The 19,329-nt window shown below is 36.3% G+C and overlaps 1 protein-coding gene across 1 annotated transcript in view; it reads right to left on the reverse strand.

Moving 5' to 3' along the window:
- The window catches only part of LOC144455892 (membrane-associated guanylate kinase, WW and PDZ domain-containing protein 2-like), a 458,301-nt gene that overhangs the window by 76,195 nt on the left and 362,777 nt on the right, over positions 1–19,329 (reverse strand). The gene's annotated exons all lie outside the window — the stretch shown is intronic.

The following is a 19,329-nucleotide window of genomic DNA, read 5'->3' on the forward strand; positions in this document are numbered from 1 at the left end:
TTTCATGGTGGATGACAGAGGATTTAACAATCAGGTTGGAAGTGGTTTAGATTTTCTAATTTGCAAGGCTATATTCGCATGGAAGAAAGTAAGAGCAATGTTATTTAAACTTCTTTAGTATTTTCACTACAGCAGACCCCTCTTTAAGATTTCTGCATTTATGAGGCCAGAATCAGAAAAAAAAAGTATGTATGTGAATAATGGAAAACATGATAATATTTATATGCTTTTTGGAAATGTGGAAATGAAGAACTTGAGTTACCACACATTCATGTTATCCCCTATCCTCATCCTTTCTTCTCACATCCCTTCACTTACTTCATCTCTCACATCTATCATGGACTTAGCAGTGTGATGAAGACAGCTAACATTTGCTTAGGAGACCTGATTTTTGTGTGAGCATTTAATCCTTGGAAATTGGCAAACAGGATTTGATGTATTTTGTTGATTGTCTAGACTTAAGTAGGTGAAGGACCTTCAAATTCTTGAAAATTCTCCTTTCTTCCAACTCCAATGGCCTCCATGAATAAGGGCTTGTCGAATCATCTCTCTTGAAACAAGCTTCCTCCTTAAAATATTTTTTCTTAAACTTTTCATATTATCTTTCCCTACACTTCTTATGACTTGGACAATATTTGTGCAAATGTTTTATATCTCTATTAAAGTACAAGTTGCCTTAAGTCAGAGGCAATAGTCATTTCATTCTTTGAGCTCCAGTATATTTGTGACTGTCTCTGAGATTTAGATTAGAGGCAGAAAGGACCTTAGACATCATCTATTATAACCCATTCCTTTATATGTAAGAAAACTGAGAACAAAGGGCTACCAGGTAGTAAACCAGAGGGGGAAGATTTGAATCTAATTCTTCAGACTCCATATGTAAAGCTCTTTATAAAATCAATGACCTGCCTCCCTTTGTACCTGTTGAATTAATTTAAAATGACAAATATTCATGGGTAGTAATAATAAATTTATAAAGCATTTTATAAATGTCATCTCTTAAAATATTACTGCTTACAAATATCCCATTTGTTCCTCACAACAATCCTAGATTATTATTATCCCCATTTATGCTATCATTACCCCCATTTTAAAGATGAGGAAACTGAGACAGAGGATAACTGATTTGCCCAAGGTCACACAGCTCATAAGTGTTTGATGCTAGATATGAATTCAGGCATTCTTGACTCCAGATCTAGAACTCTATATAGTGCATGCTTCACTTTGATAACAAAGTGACCTTAATGATACAAAAGTTGAAACTGTATTAAAGGGGAATAGATCTAGAACTAGAGGGAACCTGAAAGTCCATGTAGTCCAACCTCTTCATTTTCCACATTTTACAGAAGGACAGGGGTCTTGCTCTATGTCTGTTAATTGGTAAGTTTATAAATATCTGATTCAGCATTTGAACTTGGGAATTTCTGAAGTCTAGTCCAATATGCTATCTCTGTCACCTGCCTGACCCACTATGCCACCTATCCCACTCATCTGCATTGGTAATGGAATAGTTATGATTCTTAAAAATCTTTCAAGGCTTGGGTCAAATAGATCCTTTTTGCCAAGTTGAGGGACATAGTCCTTTTATTCTTGAAGGATGAGTAAATTCTGAAGGATGATTGGAGTTACTGAAGAAAACCTACCACCTCCACCAACTATGCAGAATGGCACTAAAAATACAAAACATTACTACTGGGGATTGCTCAAACATCATATTTTTCAAAGTTTTGGAAATATTTCTTACACTGATTTTTGCTTCAACCTAATAAGGAGGTGAAGACAGTGATACCTCAATTAACAAATCTTCTGGGAATGAAATTCTTTGACAATAAGTCAAATGTGTGTGTGTGTGTGTGTGTGTGTGTGTGTGTGTTAATCATAGGAAACTGAGCTGTCTGCATCCACAATTTCTATCTTATCTGCTTGTGCACAGCTGCCATTAATTTCTATCTAAGTGAAAGTAGACAGGGCCCATGCCAGGCAAAGAAAAAATGTGAACTATCTGAAATTTTCCTCCTGTCCCTAGCTTCTGTTTTATATTCTTTTACTTCCTAGGTAGCAGTCTGCAATCCTCACAAGTACACTAGTGCTAGTGGCCAATGCTTAGGTACCTTAAAATGCTTTCTCCCCAGTTTGTTGTTGTTTAGTTATGTCCAACTCTTTGTAAGCCCATTTGGGGTTTTCTTGGCAAAGATAGTGAAAGTGGTTTGCCATTTTCTTCTCCAGCTCATTTTACAGATGAGGAAACTGAGGCAAATAGGATTAAGTGACTTGCCCATGGTCACATAGCTACTAAATGTCTGAGGCCAGGAAGATGAGTATTCCTGATTCCCAGCCCAGAGTTCTGTCCAACAGATCACCTAGCTACCCCCTTGCTCTCCCAGACTAAGGTTCTAAAATTATATCTCAATCTGGCTTTTTTCCCCCCCTAAGTCTTTATCTCTGGTTGATTGATGACATAACTATGTTAGAGTCAAGTTACAATGTGTCTGACCGTAGCTAATCAGACCAACATAAGCTTGGAACGCTCTATCACAGGTGGAGCATAAATTGTCCATGTGGACATTTGGGATGGATTCCCTAAATTTGGGCATATCACATACTTTTTGAGCTACTTCAATTCTGCTTTATTCATACAGCACAGTGCCTTCTTTGATGTGGGCATGCCATGCCAGGCAGTCCTTTGATAGGTCTTCCATATCACAATCAACTCCAAAGTTCTTCAGAGAAACTATAAGAATGCCCTGTATGTTTCTTCTGCACACCAAGTGAGCGCTTGACTCATGTGAATTCTCTGTAAAATAGTCTTTTAGGCAAGTGTACGTTTGGCATTTGAACAATGTGGCCAGCCCATCGGAGGTGCTCTCTCTGCAGTAGAATTTGAATTCTTGGCAGTTTTTAGTTCAGGAAAGGACCCCAGTATCTGGTATCTTATACTGCCAGGTGATCTTTAGAATCTTCCTTAGATGATTCAAATGGAAGTGATTCAGTTTCCTGGCATGGTGCTGGTATACTGTCCAGGTTTCACAGGCATACAGCAATGAGGTCTGCATAACAGGTCTGTAGATTTTCAGTTTGGTAGGCAGTCTAATACCTCTTCTCTCCAGCATTTTCTTTTGGAGTTTTCCAAACACTGAGCTAGTTCTGTCAATGGTCAAACTCATTATCAATGTGTACATCCCTGGAAATTATACAGCCAAGGTAAGTGGACTTATCTAAAGTATTCAAAATTTCCCTATTTGCCGTATCTGATGGTTCCAAATATGGATAGTGTGGTGCTGGCTTGTGGAGCACCTGTGTTTTCTTGGTGTTGATTGTTAGACCAAAATTAATACAAGCAGCAGAGAATTGATCCATACATTATTGAATCTTCACTTCAGAGGCAGGATTGAGTGCACAATCATCTGAAAACAAAATAATCATGCACCAATTCTCCCTCCACTTTAGTCTTGGCTTGTAGCCTTTTAGCTTAAATAATGTACCATCAGTGTGGTAGCTGACCTTGATGGCCTTTATCTCTAAAGAGAGCCATATCCCCTCCTTACCTCCTAAAGGTAATTTTTTTTAATTCTCTGCAAGCATGTCAGAGCAACAAAATTAATTGAAAAGCATTCATCAAAGCATTACATTAGTCTAAACAGAGGTAAGAGAGGTAGATACAAATACAAAAAGAGTTGTTGCCCTCAAGGAGTTTATATTCTAGTTGAGGAAGGTGTGTTTCAAGAGGAGTGAAGATCTAGGTAGGGTGTTCTCATTTGCCAAGTGATAAGGATACTTAGTCACAGTGAAGTTGATTGAAATGCCTTTTGGAAAAGAGGCAGTTCTGATTAGATAATAGTTCCCAGAGGGATCAGAGAAAGAAAGGTGGAATAATGGGGGAGGTATGGTGAACTCTTTAGTATGATGATGCCTGTATGTAATGCAAGCATTCACTGGCTAACTGACTCACTAATCTGGACAGCTAAATCCCCAGCTGGGAGTTCCAGAAATGAATAGATTGAGTGAGTTTGGACATGGTTTGTCCAGCAGTCTGGAAGATTTTCTAGCATGGTGGATGACAAAATGTAGCTGGGATCAAGGGACCTAAGTAGTGCTCCTTAAAGATGCCTTAAGGAATTGATTATTGTGCTATGCTACAAAGGGAAAGTGAGCCATTCTGGCTAAGGATGATAGAAACCTAGGAAAGTTTTATCCAGGTGAGGAGATAAGCTAGAGAGCCTATGTCTCTTTGTAGTTACATTCATTCCATCTGACACATATTTTAGAACCGAGGACTTTATCAGAGACACTGGTTGTAAAAATTGTTTCCCAGCTTTCTGCTCCCTTTCTAATCTTGGTTGTATTGGCTTTGTTTGTGAAAAACCTTTCAATTTAATGTAATCAAAATTATCCATTTTGCATTTCATACTGTTTTCTATCTCTTGTTTCATCATAAGTTCTTCTGTTCTCCATAAATCTGACAGTTAACTATTCCTTGCTTTCTTAGTTTGCTTATATTATCAGCTGTTATATCTAAATCATGTACACATTTTGACCGTATCTTGGTATACGGTGTAAGATGTTGGTCTATGCCTAGTTTCTGCCTTGCTATTTTCTAGTTTTCCCATCAGTTTTTGTTAAATAGTGAGTTCTCATCCCAGAAGCTAGTCTTTGAGTTTATCCTACAGTAGATTACTATAGTCACTGACTACTGTGTCTTGGGTACCTAACCTATTCCAGTGATCTACCACTCTATTTCTTAGCCAGTACCAAGTAGTTTTGATGATTGCTGCTTTATTCTATATGTTTATTCATCAAGGATTTGTCATTTAAAATTATAACCCATCTGGCCTTGAAGAGTTGTCTAAAGCTCAGAGAGGTTATCTATAGTCACACAGCTGTTTTTGAATAGTAGTCTGCTTCTATGACTAGACATGTGATTTCATTGGTACGGACTTCTCCAAAATGAGGAAACTCCTGCCACAAATGCAGGTCACCACCTTCTCTGAAATTTATTTATCTGAATTTATTAAATTTATCAGAAATTTACATAGTTGTTTAAAGCAATGAGAAGTTATGTGACTTGTCCAGGGACACACTACCAAATGTATCCCAGGCAGGATTTGAACCCAAGTCTTTCTGGTGCTGAGACCAGTTCTCTATTATTCCATGCCACCATCCCCCAATAAATAAAAATATATAGCAGATCTCTGAGGAAAAGAGAAAGAGCTAAAGGAAAATACAAATCAACTTCTCTAGAGGCAATATTTTATTTTCATATTCTCTCCCTATTAGACTGTAAGCATCTTGACAGCAGGTATTATTTTTTTTTTTGCCTTTCTTTTTATTATCAGTGCTTAACATACTTGGAACATAATAGGTACTAAACAAGTGCTTATTGATTGATTTCTATATATGCCTGTGCATATGATATATTTGTATCTTTACATAAAGGTAAAGATAAATTTCATACAAAAATATGGTTCCACAAAGATTAAAAAAAAGATGCTGTTAATACTGTAATGCAGAACATTATTTTACCATTTAGGTAGTAGAGCCCTTTAGGCCATGGAAAACTCCAAATTCCTTAGCAAGACCCTTATCTGGCTGCTCAGGTCCTAGCCCTCAGATCATATCTCTGGAAAACTCCAAATTCCTTAGCAAGACCCTTATCTGGCTGCTCAGGCCACAGCCCTCAGATCATATCTCTGGAAGCCTCCATTGTAAGAAAGTTTGCAGAGCATTATCATATCTACACAGAGGGAGAAGGCTGTCCTTGATCAGCCAGACTTCAAAGATCCATCCCCCTCCCTGTCCTGTATACTCCCTATATAAACCCTAGCTCGACCCCTGATGGGGGCTGCTTGATTTGGATGTGAATATCCCTGGCAGCCGCGCGCTAATATAATAAAGTCCACAATTTAAAATTAGCCTGGGTGGTCAACTCGCTAATTTCTTGGTATAACAATACTACCTAACACTGATCTGACATTACCCATGCAATTTTTATGTGAGTAGAGGATATAAAAGAACATGAGTGTGCAAATGATGGCTATTTTTTTGTGCTTTGTTTTGGTGGGAAAATTAAAACAAAATTATGAATCAATGGTCCATTTCGGTTACTTCAAAGAAATTTGCTTTAAAATGAAATGAAGGGTAAAACAACCAAATTTCTCTGAAATATATAAATGTTTCTGTTCAGATACAAAATAGTTGTTAAGTGCACAGTTACTTCACAAGTCCCATTATGAGATTTTTATAAAAACTTATTGAAAAAGGGAAAAAAAGTCAGTACTTTCTAGGTAAAAACAAATCCAGGAAATTTCAACTTTTTTTTTACTTCAAAGAATCTTGATAGGTTTTCTTTTCTTTGCCTCTGAACTAACCAGATGTTACCTCAACAGACTCATAATCTCACTGATATGGGTACTACTTCCATCAAGCAGAAGACAAATCACCCACTTCTTTTCATCCTTTACAATCCCAATCTATATCATCCCATAACTACTTCATAGACATCCCAACACACTAGGGTAATTTTTCTTCATTTTTCAGTATTTCATGGTTATCACTACAGCAGCAGGATAGTCTGAATGGATCTCATTCTCAAAAGGATGATTGACCTATTTTCTTCCCTACTAATACAATTTATGTGAGAAAAAATTACCTTATTTTATTTCTTAGGTGCAAATCATCAATTACTTATACCAACCTATATCTCACAAGTTTTATTCTTCTTGGATTGTGGTGTTAAATTATTTGCAGCCACACATAATTGCTAAGAGAATAGTGTTAAATCAATGACTTCTTTGAAAATGCTTTGAAATTTTCCTAACAAAATCCAGTCAACTCATTTGTTCTGATTTTAAGATCAGTTTATTCTCAAGTCTGTAAAAAGCACTGTTCATCCACTTAATGTGTTTTTTATGTATTGTTAGGTGGATTGCTTATGAGTGGCCATGAATATTACTGAAGAAACCTGTATATTTCTGGGATTAAATCAATATATTATCCTTCACCAACAAAAACAGCTGGAGGTCCATACAATTTATAGAGAAATGTCCTGGAGGGTTACTCAAAGTTTTGTACTTGACCCTCTTCTTTCCTTTTTCTCCATTCTCTACCTTGGTACCTGCTCTCATAACTTTCAAAATTATATCAAACAGACAGATGAAAAGTGTCTATATCTTTAGTACTAACCTCTTTGGTATGCTCCAGACCTACATTCCCAACCGTTAATAAAATAATTTCCTGGGTGTCTTATATGACTTGTCAGTCCTATCCTTTTTATAGTATCTGTATATGATAGTGGAAGCTACTTTTGGAGTTCATGATTCTTCCTGGTTTATGCCTTGTTTGCTGTTGATAAAAAAAAATCTTTAGATGGGTCTGTGGGTGTAGCTATCAAGTTGTATGCTCTTACCATATCAGCTGGAAACATCTCTTAAAGGAAAGCCTTTAAGGTGCCATTTTTTTTTTAAATTTCCAAGTGCTCTGTCCCTCCTCCAATTGTTTTATTTCTTTGCATGAAGCAGGTGGTAAGATCTTTGTATGCAAAGGCTATTTTTTTTTATTTCTATCTTATATCTTGACACTGTAGGACATTGCTCTGCATGTAGTAGATACTTAACAATACTGAATTGAATGGCCAAGTGACTACAAATAAAAATAAGCCCTGAATATATTGTTTCGTTACTTTCTAGCTTTTTCAAAGCTTGGAGATCAGTAGATATTTTATAAAGTTGTTTGGACTACTTTCTTTGATCAATGTAGATTGTAGCCCATAAATTCCTTTTCATCTCATTTGATGTTTGTGCCTTTCCCTCTGTAGACAATTTATAGATTTGTAGAACAATAGATCTTAGAAAAAGAGACAGGAATTAACTACATGATTACATTGAGAGACTGGCTTTGTTCTGTTAATACTTTTCAGTTCAAAACTAACCTATACAATGGCTGCAAATGATAGTTGGGCATGCCAAAGGTGTGAATTTTACTTCCAACACTGGGGCAACTAGTAGATGGAGATTCAAGCAAGAACAACGATGAATGTGTGTCACCTGACCAGGAAAAAAAATCCAAGAATTCCTTTCTTTCTCTCCAGGTTCATTTTTCTTGCTGGAAGATTAAAAAAAATACGTCATTTTCTCTAGTTTGGGTTCCATCCAGGCCTACCAAAACTTATCTCTTCTTGCTCTGACACTCTTTTACTTATTATAGTCATAGATATGTATATCTAAATAAGGCATTGTTAGGCGTAATATTCTCAACTTACAGAAGTCATTTATGATAGGTTTCCATATTGGTATTTATCTAGAAATTGTTGCATAGATTCATATTTTGCAAATTTCCCTTACTCTCTTTGCTTTAGACTGATGAGGGGTAACTTCACAGAATCACAAAGAATTTAGAGTTTGAAGGAGTCTCAGGGCCATCTACTCCAACTCATGCCCTTGTTCCAGCCAAAAAAAAAAAATCACTACAACATTTCCAAAAAATGGTTCTCCGAATTTTGCTTCAATGGAGAGTAACCTGAGACATCTCATTTTACTCAGGGATAACTCCAGTTGTTAGGAAGTTTGTCCTTATATTAAGGCTAAAATATGTTCAGCTGCTACCCTTGTGCTCATCTCTGGTTACAAGCCAAATAAGATCAATACCTCTTGCACTTGACATTCCTTCACATACTTGAAGACAGTCATCATATTTCTCATGAATTTTCTCTTCCCTAGATTAAATATAGCCAGTTTCCTCAATTTATCATTAAAAAGCATGAAATCCAAGACCCTCTTCTGGATTTTATTTAGCTTATCAGTGTTTGTCCCAAACTTTGGTGGCCAGTAACATGATACTCTAGATGTTGTATGACCAGGTAAAACATAGTGGGATTGTTGCCTGCTTAATCCTAGAAGTGACATCACACTTAATGTGTACTTTATTGAGGGAAATTCAACACCACACAATGTTCCCTCAGCCAATGTAGGCAGTTAGGCAGACAAGTGGATAAAGCATTGTGCCTAGAGTCAAGAAGATCTGATTTAAAATGTGACCTCAGACACTTACTAGCTGAGTGACCCTGGACAAGTCACTTAACCACTGTCTGCCTCAGTTTCTCATCTGTAAATGGGAATAAAAAGAGCATGTACCTCAGAGCTATGAGAATCAAATGAGATAATATTTATAAAGTGTTTAGCATAGTACCTGGCATATAGTAAGCACTATCCAAATGTTAGTTATTAACTAATCATTATTATTATTCAATGTTCCTAAGGCTCTCTGGTTGTAAAAGATATTCATTTCCAGAGGGAGCATTCATAATAATAGTGACAGACAATGTAAGAATAGTATTGACAATAAAATTTTGGAGTTCAAACTACATAGGAACTTAGAAGAAAATGGCTTAAAATGAATTTGAAAGTTGACTTGTTTTCATTCTGAAATGAATTCAGCCCCAGGTGATCTCAGCTATATAGCTTATATCTTTCTGCAGTAACCCTGCTAATACAAAAGGCAAAAGCTGATAATACATGACAAAATAGTAACTACATCACATGAGAAGTCAGTTTTCTGAAGTAACAGACATTTTAAATAATGTTTTGCTTTTCACATAAACTTCAAAAACAAAGATAATTTGTTATGATTATACATTGGAAGGAAAAGAGGGTGGGGGATTACTAATGCAAATTGTTACTCACTGTATTCATCTTTTTGCAATAAAATGTTGGCTCTGGACAAAGATCTCACACATTCCGTGAACTGGATTACAGGATGAAGTCTCCAATGTACATCCATGAAGAATAAGCCAGTAAATACAAATCATTTAACCTATTTCACTGCCTCAGTTTGGCAAAGTGACCCTTCCTTATTGTTCATTTATGTTATGCAAAGCATCTGTTTAGATGCATATACTGAATTAACATGAGTTTTTTGCACATGCCAAATTTATATGGAGGTCATAAAATTGGCTGACATTAATGACACATCCATTTTTTTCTGCAATTCAAAATGTATAGTCAATGACAAAATATTTCTCTAGTGGGCAATAAAGCTAAACACAGTTAAAGTGTGCTCGATAGCCCACTGCGTCTTTGAGCAAGGGTGAGTAAATTACATGGTGTTCATTCTGCATAATAAAATGTTGGCCTTGGCAGCTCCCTAACCACCAGATAAAATAAATAATTGCCTGGAAATACTCAGTCCTATAATAATAACTGATATTACTAAGTAAAGGTTACTGTTGAAAGGGAGAACATTTTAAAGTATGTCTCAAAACTTTTGTTTTTTATCAGCTTATCTCACCACCAATCAGTCAAACCAATCAATCCTTAATGGGTAATTTTTAACATGAAATTACCTTTAGTAAAAAAAAAACTTAATTATTTAAAAATGTTCTATGTAAGAAATCAACATGGGTTCACCAACAGTGTTATATAATTGTAATTTAAATTCTTTTTGTAAACTATTACTAACCCATTCCAAACTACTTATAATATGCTATCTGGATATCATGTAAAATATTGATATCTATTTCTAGATCTATATCTCTCTTGATGTGTGTGTACATATATATATACACACATATGTACACATACGTACTTACATACATTTGTTGTTTAGTTGTTTAGTTGTATCCAACTCTACATGATCTCATTTGGGGTTTTCCTGGCAAAGATACTGGAGCAGGTTGCCATTTCCTTCTCTGGCTCATTTTACAGATAAGGAAAAAGAGGCAAACAGAGTAAAGTGACTTGCCTAGGTCACACAGCCAGTAAGTGCTTGAGGTCATATTTGAACTAGGATCTTCCTGACTCCAGGCCTGGTGTATCACCTAGCTTTCCACATACATACCTACAATTTTAGGCCTTGAAACTCAGCAACTCCTACCAGGGGTGGGGAATCTGTAATCTCAACGCCCTTAATAAAATGATTTGTTCTGTGAAGTTTGGATTCAGTCAAAGGGCCGCACTTGAGGACCTAGAGAGCCACATGTGGCCTTGAGGCTGTAGGTCTCCCACCCCTGTTTTGAAGCTGGTACATTACACCCTACCCCCCCCCCCCACACACTATTTTTTCTACCATTATTATCATTATTTCTCTCCAGGTCAGTGAATGATGACTTACTCAGTTTCTCTTGTTTGAAACCTCGGTGTTCTTTTAAATGTTTTTCCTTTTCCTTACCTCTGGTAACTAACTAGGTACCAAGTTTTGTCAACTTCATCTTAATAAGTCCCTTATACTCATCTTTACTGCCCATATGACAAACCTAGAAGAAGGTAGGTAGAATAGTGGATACAGCATTATGCTTGGAGTCAGGAAGACCTGAGTTCAAATATAACTTTACACATTCACTAGCTGTATGACTCTTTAAATTCACTTAACTTTCTTTTTTCTCATCTCTATTATGGGAATACTTATAGCATCTACCTCCCATAGATGTGAGGATCAAATGAAATTGTATTTGTAAAGAACTTAGCATAGTGCCTTGCACGTAGCAGACATTATATAAATGTTATTATTATTAGCTCACACCTTAATTATTATTAACTTGGAGGGTTAGAATAATTTCCTAAAATATATTTTTGCTTCTACACTCTCTCAACTTTAATCTAGAAAATCTAGAATATTTTTTTTTAACACATAGATGTGTTTAACTTCTTCCTACAGTATACTCACTTAGCAAAGTTCAGGTTTCTTTGTTATTTGAGGTCATCTGCAATATGGCACCACCTTACCTTTCTGGCTATAGTTCACATTATTACCTTCTTCAGAATCCATAAGCTCCAGCAAAATGGAAGTGCTGTGCATCTCCCAAATATGCTAGCTCAGCTCTACATCTGTCTTTATTTACCTTGGTTCCTTTTCCTGGAATATCTTCCCTATTCATCCATAAATGTCCAATGCATATGGCAAATCCTTCATGAAATTTCTATGATTTTTCTTATTAGTAACAGCCTTCCCTTTCATATTTTACTTAGTCTTTAGTTTTTTAATAATTTAATGAATGTATCATGTAATATTGAATGAATGAATGATTGATAAAAAAACATTTAATGCTTACTATGTGAAAATCGCTGTGCCAAGCAATAAGGATTCATATAGAAAAGTCAGACACTCTTCATGCTCAAGGAGCTCACATTTTAATGAGGGAAACAACAAATATGAAAGCTTTCGGCTGCAACTCAGATAAAAAGGTCATATGGTCCTTAGGGTTCAGGAGTCAAGCAGATGGTAACACATTTTCTTTAATGCCAATTCCACTGATAAATCATATCTCATTTACTTATGTTGAAACATCTAATAGTGCCAAAGTCTTTGTTGTCAAGAACTTTCATTTCTGGGTCTTCAGTAGTTGTGGCTTTAGCATCTAAAGGAACAGTTAGAAGCTGTGTTTGCACAGGATTTGCTTTTCAGGATAATGTCTTAGGGCACTGGGCTGTACGTGTCACTACTTCCATGGTTCTTAGATTCTGGGCTGTTTCTTTTAGAGTCTGAGAGGAGATGGAAGGTCATGTCAAAGAGATGGTGTGAGCTTGACTTGCCTAGCACATGCTGCATTCTTTCTCTCCCCCAGAATTCTTTGCTGCTTCAGCTAAGCTGGCTTGCCTCACCTGTGGGTAGCAGTCCATACGTGGTATACCTAGGTTTGTATTTTTCTCTTATTAGAATGTAAACTACGTGAGAAAAGGAGCCATGGTTTATATAATGTAAGATTTACATCTCTATAAATGCCCAGCATTGGGCTGTACAGACAGCAATCACTTAATAAAAGTTTTTAAATGAATCTGGATTTCAGCAAAGGCATTACTAAAGTCTTCCAAGGTATCCTTGTTGAGAAATAGTGATATATAACTGGATGATAGTGCATTTAGGCAGATTAATGGCTGGTTGAATAACATTCCCAACGTGTGCTGACAGTGAATCAATGCAGACTTTGAAAGAAATCTCTAATTATACACCAAAGGGTTCAGGTCAGATTTCCAACTTGAACTCTTTAAAAATACTTTGTTAAAAACATATAAAGTGAATTTATCTAATCTACAGATGACATACAACTTAGCTTGATGACATAATTAGTATCCAAATTGATTTCACTTGGCTGAAAAAAATCTAATAGGATAAAATTGATTAAAACCAATTACAAAAATCCCATCTTTGGATTTAAATAATCAACAGTAATCAGGAAAATGTAGTGACCAGTGGAACCTACTTCCAAGAAAACTAATATAGGGTGCATTACTGGAATGAAGGGATATCATATCACTGTACTTTATACTGGTCAGCCTTGAACATGAGGGAGATTGATAAGAAACATGCACATAGAATGATGTACATAGAATGTACACAGATTGGCAAGGCACTTTAGAACTATTTTGAATGAGAAATGTTTAAAGAAACTGCAAATGTTTAATTAAGCTGGAGGAAAAAAAAGGTTTATGAAGTATGTGATAGCTTTTTTTCAATTAATGAAAGTGTTTCATGAAATGTTACACTTATGTTCAGTGCTGTTCCAGGGGTCAGAATTAGGACTATGAAAATATGAGGGAGACATTTCAATTTAACATAAGGGAGAATGACCTAATAAATCAAGTAGTTCAACAAATGAATTGCTAGTTTCTTTAGATAGTTCCCTGTCCCTAGCTCTTTTCAAGAAGAGAGTGAATTACCCTTTATAAGTAACAGCACTGATTTACCAAACCCATTCTTTCCTCAAACTCCATATCTATGACCTTCCACATGCAAATGACATTCACAACTTTACTTTCTAATTTGCGAGGTATATTAAGACAGTTCAAGATGAATTTATCATCTCTATTTTTATTGATCTCTTAATTTTCTCACCTGTTTTCTACATCTTCTCTTTAGTTTCTGAATAGAAAAGCTCTTTATGCCTAACCCTTTCAATCTTAACATTTCTAATCCTCAATTCATAACCTGAATCACATTTTCCTCCCATCTCAATGACCTGCTTTAAAGTTTCTTTAAAACTTCGAAGCAGAAGAATCCACTGCTTTCTGAAGCAACCGATTGAACTTTTGCATAGCTCTATTTGATAGGAAGTTTGGGTTTTTTCTCTCTTCAACTTCTAGATAAATCTGTCTTTTTACAACTTCTACCTGTTGCTCCTAGTTCTATGATTAGAGGCCAAACAGAACAAATTGAATCTCTCTGGTACATGGGCCATTCCAATACTTGTGTGAATCTTCTATGCCCAAGGCTAAATAGACTCAATTCTTTCAATTAATTCTTACTCAATATAAACTTCACCATTCTCATTGCCATGTTTTGCAAGCTTTCTCAATTATTGCTTTAGTTTTTTAAATATTGTTACCAGAAATGAGCAAAATTCTCCAGTCACAATCTGGCCAGAGTTAAGCTCAAAGAGTCTATAACCTTTTTATTCCTCAAGGCATTCCTCTTTAAACATAATCCAAGATAACAACACCTTTTTTTTGCATCATATCCTCCTGTTGATTAATTCTGAACTTCAGTCAACCAAATCCCAAAGATCCTTTATGCATGGATTTTTTGGTATTTTCATGCAAGTGTGTTTTGTGTAAGCATGTATGGTTCCAGTGATTGCCATTATCCTATTTGACACTTATTAAGTCAATTTAAAAAAAAAATGAAACTATGATTTGTGAGACTTTACATTTCCAATACTTATACTATAAATATCTCATGTTTTTTATGTAACTTTGAGTTCTCCATATTGGATTTCTCATACTAAAATTGTTTAGACCTTCCCTGTCCTATAAAATATTTCTCCTTTACTTTCACTCCCTCATGCTATTATCTTATCTTTCTTGATTTTTCACTTCCAATCCCTCAGAAAAAAATGTATTAAAATAATTGATTTTACTTCCTAATACCTTATTTTTAATTCTTTGTTATCTGACAGAATCCTGAAAACCACCCCTTACTTTGCTAAGAAAAGTTCGTCCACCCCAAAGTCATCAATAACTATTAAAAATGACCTCTTTCCTGTCCTCATCCTCCTTGATGATTCTGTAGCATTTGACATTATGGATCTTACCCACTGCCTGCATACCTTTTCCTCCTTTTTTTTCTCTGACATTACACTCTTGTAGTTATCTTCCCTTCTCTTCTAAGCCTGTTCCCCCCTTTTTTTTGGTTTGTAATCTCGTTGCAACTTAAATAGAGGTGTTCTTCAAGTTTCTGTCTTTCCCTTTATGATTCTGTATGGTCTCAGTGATTGCCATTATGCAGGTGACATCCAAATCTGAATCTCTGTTACTTATTTCCAGTCACCTGCTTCATACATAGTGCCCCCTGGTTCATCTGTTGACTTGATATACTCAATATATCTAAAACTCAAATCATCATCCCTTCCATAAAATCCTTCCTGCAACTGTTGATGATATCAGTACTTCACAGTACTTCAGGGTCTTAACTTGGGAATTAACTCTGGCTCTTTCTTCATCACTCTGTATATGTTATTAATGGTAATGTCCTCTTGATTCTAACTCTACAAAGTATCTTGTATCTCGGTACTCTTAACTGTCATTTTAATCACCTTAGTTCATGCCCTCATTTCTTCTTAGCTAGACCACTGAAATATCTCATTGGTTCTTCTCTCATCAAACCATCCACTCTCCAAATCTCATATTGGTTTTTAAAAACCTGCATAACTGAAGGTTGAGCCAAGATGGCGGAGTAAAACCAGTGACTTGCTTGAGTTCTCCCCCAAACCCTCCAAATACCTGTAAAAATGGCTTTAAACAAATTCTAAAGCAGCAAAACCCACAAAAAGACAGAGCGAAAAAATTTTCAACCCAAGACAACCTGGATGGTTGATCTGAAAGGTATATCATGGGTGAAGAATGCAGTCTGGTGTAGGTACACAGGTAAAACAGGCCTCAGTTAACCTGGAGCAGGCCTCAGAGGACTGAATCATGTGCAACTGTGGCAGTTTCCAGGCTTCTCAACCCATAAACACCAAAGACAACTTAGAAGGTCAGTAGGAAAAGTCTGTGTCTGTGGTGAGAGAGAAGCAGAGTCCCAGCCCCAGTCCCCAAGAGTGTGGCCCAGGGCAGCATCTGTTTCTGGAGCTTCTGGCCCACAGACTGAGGGGGAATTGAGTGGCTGATTGGAGGGGGATTGCAGGGATCTCTTTGTTGGTACAGGATTCTCTTGTTTTGCCTAAGCTTGGGTCTGGGTCACAATCCTGGGTGGCAGTCCTTGGGCAAGGAAGAGCGCTGCTGTGGAGGAGCACAGAGAAAATGCTCCTCACAGTTCCAAGGCAGAAAAGAGTGTGTGTGGTCATTCATAGACCTGATCACAGGATGGAAAGTAGTAAACACCTCGTCCTTGATCATAGCACCTTGGAAGAACTGAAAATTTACAGGTCCCTAGAAGTATCTCTGAAAATAGCTTCACAAAACCCCTGAATATTGGGACAGTACATTCTCCACACTGGAAGCAGACCCCTACCTTAACAAAGAGTTTATAACTGTAGTAATTGGCTGGGATCATGAGCAAGCAGCACAAAAGAATCAGACCATAGAATCTTATTTTGGTAACAAAGAAGATCAAAACATACAACCAGAAGAAGATAACAAAGTCAAAGCTCCTACATCTAAAGCCTCCAAGAAAAATATGAATTGATTCCAGGACATGGAAGAGCTTAAATGGATTTGAGAAGCAAGTAAGAGAAGTAGAGGAAAAACTGAGAGTCATGCAAGAAAATCAAGAAAAACAACTTAACAATTTGGTAAAGGAGAAAAAAAATACTGAAGAAAATAACACCTTAAAAAATAGCCTAATCCAAATGGCAGAAGAAGTCCAAAAAGCCAATGAGGAGAAGAATGCCTTAAAAAGCAAAATTGGCTAAATGGAAAAGGAAGTCCAAAAACTTACTAAAGTAAATACTTACTTAAAAATTAGAATGGAGCAATAGGAAGCTAGTGACTTTATGAGAAATCAAGACACTGTAAAACAAATCCAAAAGAATGAAAAAATAGAAAACAATGTGAAATATCTCATTGGAAAAACAACTGACCTGGAAAATAGATCCAGGAGAGAGAATTTAAAAATTATTGGACTATCTGAAAGCCATGATCAAAAAAAGAGCCTAGACATCATCTTTCAAGAAATTATCAAGGAAAACTGCCCTGATATTTTAGAACCAGAGGGCAAAATAGAAATTGAAAGAATCCACTGATCCCCAAAAGTAAACTCCTAGGAATATTGTAGCCAAATTCCAGAGTTCCCAGGTCAAGGAGAAAATATTAGCATGCCACCAGAAAAAAACAATTCAAGTATTGTGGAAACACAATCAGGATAACACAAGATTTAGCAGCTTCTACATTAAAGGACCATAGGGCATGGAATATAATATTCCAGAGGGCAAAGGAGATAGGATTACAACCAAGAATCACCTACCCAGCAAAACTGAGTATAATCCTTCAGGGGAAAAAATGGTCATTCAGTGAAATAGAGGACTTTCAAGCATTCTTGATGAAAAGACCAGAGCTAAATAGAAAATTAGACTTTCAAAAAAGACTCAAGTGAAACATGAAGAGGTAAACAGGAAAGAGAAATCATAAGAGACTTATTAAGGTTGAACTGTTTACATTCTGCATGGAAAGATGATATTTGTAACTCATGAAACCTTTGTCAGTATTAGAGTAGTTGGAGGGAAAAAAATATGTGGATAGATAGATAGAGGGCACAGGGTGAGTTGAAGATGAAGGGGTGATATCTGGAGAATAAAATTAAGGGGGTGAGAGAGGATTATACTTGGAAGAGAAAGGGAGAGGTAGAATGGGGCAAACTATCTCACATAAAACAGATAAGAAAAGGTTTTACAGCAGAGGGGAAGGGGGGAAAGTAAGAGTGAATGAGTGAATCTTATTCTCATCAGATTTGGCTTAAGGAGAGAATAACATACACACTAAATTGGATATAGAAATCTATCTTACCCTACAAGAGAATAAGGAGGGAAGGGGACAAGAGAGCAGGAGGATGCTAGAGGGCAGAACAGAATGGGGAAGAGGGTAATCAGAAGCAAATGTTTCTAAGGAGGGACAGGGTCAAAAGAGAGAATAGAATAAATGGGGGGCAGGATAAGATTAAGAGAAATAGTGTTAGTTTTTCACAACATGACTATTATGGAAGTGTTTTGTATGACTACACATGTATGACCTCTATTGATTTCCTTGCCTTCTCAATGAGGGTGGATGGGGAGGGAGGAAGGGAGAAAATTTGGAACTCAAAGTTTTAAAAACAAAAGTTAAAAAAATTTGTTTTCACATGCAACTGGCTAATAAGATATACAGGAAATGGGGTATAGAAATCTATCCTGCCCTACAGGAAAATTGAAGGTGAAGGTGATAAGAGAAAGGAGGGGAGAGATAGAAGGGAGGGCAGATTAGGAGAAGGGGTATTCAGAATGCATGCCATCTTGGGATGAGAGGAGGGATGAGATAGGCAGAAAATCTGGAACTCAAAATCTTGTGGAAGTGAATGTTGAAAACTAAAAATAAATAAATTAATTTTTAAAAAAGCCTTCATAACTAACTGTTCAGGCTTTATTACTCCCCTACGCAAAAACCTTAGCATTTCTCTAGTACATACTGATTGAAATCTAAACTCCTAAAACCTGCTTTCATGTTCCTCCTCCACCCAGTATCAAATATCTCCCAGCTATAATACTATCCCTTTTTATAGTGTAGCCAAACTGAAATATTCTGTACCTCTTTCTTCCCCAAACTTGTCTACCCTTTTTATATTATATATCACACATTTCTGAAGAGGGCTTAGGCCATCCCCCATGCCTCCTCCATAAAGCCTTCTTGCCTTCTTTGATACTCTCTAAATTGCCCGGATCTCTCCATTCATGTCAATTCAATTCAATTCAACTCAATTCAACAAGTATTTATTAAACACCTGCTATGTGCCAGGCCCTGTGCTAAGAGCTAGGGATTAAAAGACTAAAGTAAAACAGTTCTTGCCCTCAAGGTACTCACATTCTATTGAGGGAAAATGTGTAAATGGGGAAGAAAAAATTACATATATAAAATGTATATAAAATTATATATTATATATATATATATATACACATATATACATTTGTATTTACTTTGTGTGTTTGTAAAAACACATATGTGGTAAATATAAATATAGTTTCCAGGTTAGAGGATTAGATAAATAAGGGGGAAAGGATTAGGAAAGACCTTCTGTAGAAGGTTATGCTTGAATTGAGCTTGGAAGTGCTCTAGGGATTTTTCTTTTTCTCTTGGATTACAATTATTTGTGTATATCTTGCTTCTATTTTCTCCTTGAGTAGAGCTTCAGTATTACACATTTCCTTTATTCTCCAGTACCTTA

The sequence above is a fragment of the Phascolarctos cinereus genome, unplaced genomic scaffold (genome assembly GCF_003287225.1).
Source record: "Phascolarctos cinereus isolate Bilbo 61053 unplaced genomic scaffold, phaCin_HiC Scaffold_1;HRSCAF=81, whole genome shotgun sequence".
NCBI classification, from domain to species: domain Eukaryota; kingdom Metazoa; phylum Chordata; class Mammalia; order Diprotodontia; family Phascolarctidae; genus Phascolarctos; species Phascolarctos cinereus.